At 41.9% G+C, this 1,446-nt stretch overlaps 1 protein-coding gene across 6 annotated transcripts in view; it reads left to right on the top strand.

Moving 5' to 3' along the window:
- Fam118a (family with sequence similarity 118 member A) overlaps positions 1-1,446 on the top strand; it is a 27,904-nt gene that overhangs the window by 25,683 nt on the left and 775 nt on the right. The gene's annotated exons all lie outside the window — the stretch shown is intronic.

Raw genomic sequence — 1,446 nt, 5'->3', positions numbered from 1 at the left:
CACACACACACACACACACACACACACACACACAGAAAACCAATAAAAATAAAGTACAAAATAAATAAAAGTTACAGATTTGGAAGCATTTTAAATTTCCAATTAGGAATATTCAATCTTTTAAGGGATTCTATACAGAGTTCCTAAACAGCCTAAGCTGAGAAATCTAGCCAGGTGATGGTGATGCACACCTTTATTCCCAACACTTAGAAGGTAGAGGCAAGAGGATCTCAGTGAGTTCAAGGACAGCCTGGTCTACATACAGAGTGAGTTCCAAGATAGCCAGGACTGTTTCATAGAGAAACTCTGTTTCAAAAAACAGAACCAAACCAAAACCAAAAACTGAGAAATGTGAAGTGCTTTTGGGCCCCAAACCTTGTGAATAAGGATGCTAGTATATTTGTATACGAGATAATATGAACTATGTGTTCCAAGGACTCGAGTTGCTGAAGTCACCTGTTATTGAGTCACACTGAACACAGATAATCTAGTCAAATAAAACAAGACAACTTAAAATTATTATCTGCAGTGTGAATTATTCACACTAGGAGGTGGCAGGGGACCAGAGGCTGCGGAGGCTCACTGTCCAGAGGTATCCCAAGGGAGTGAGCAGAGGTCCTGGCAATGGCTGGGGACAGCTGCTGAGGCTGCACGCTTCCTTCAGATTTTGTGTGTGTTTAGCAATGTTATCTTTAAAGGGAAATTTCACTTTTGGTTGTGTATGGACAAAATTCTTTGGCATCTTTCATTTGGCTTGTATTTTTAGTTGGCAAGGACATCTATAAAACAGAACAGACTAGTTCTTTAATTGTTGCAGATGTTTCTTTTCTGTTAGTCTCCTTAAATGGTCCTGGTTTTCCTCACATCTAGGCATCCTCTACCGTCTGCTGATGTCTAAGGTCTCAACAACTGCTTTCAGTAGACAGTTGTGGGTTTTTGGTTTGTTTATTCTGTCATCACCTGTATGCATGTAGGCTTGACATGTTCATCACCTCTCTGAATGCTGTTTGTTCAGGTGCCAGGGCTACTGCCTGGTAGACAGTGCCATAGAGCCAGAGATCTTTGATGCCCAGAAAGAGCTTTTCCCTGAGATTACAACTGTATCAGCCTTGCATCTCCCTGGGCAGTCATGTTTGCTTGAGGAAATGCCTCTGGTCTCGAAAGTACAGAAAGCCTTGGCCTGTTCTGCATATGGGTGAGAAAGGCCAAGGGTCACCTTCTTAGTCCTGTTGTCTACACCTGCAGCCTAAAGATCACCAGAGGAATGGAGTTTCTGGGTTGCAGTACTGTGTGTGCATCCTGAGCTTTCATTTTTCTTATTCTTCCTTCCTTTTTTTTCTTTCAGTTTTTCGAGACAGAGTTTCTCTGTAGCTTTGGAACGTGTCCTGGAACTAGCTCTTGTAGACCAGGCTGGTCTCGAACTTAGATCTGCTTTTTTTTTTTTTT

Source organism: Microtus ochrogaster, chromosome 15 (genome assembly GCF_000317375.1).
Source record: "Microtus ochrogaster isolate Prairie Vole_2 chromosome 15, MicOch1.0, whole genome shotgun sequence".
In the NCBI taxonomy this organism is placed as follows: Eukaryota; Metazoa; Chordata; class Mammalia; order Rodentia; family Cricetidae; genus Microtus; species Microtus ochrogaster.
The sequence above is the reverse complement of the archived record's forward strand: the minus strand, read 5'-3'. Positions and strand labels throughout refer to the sequence as shown.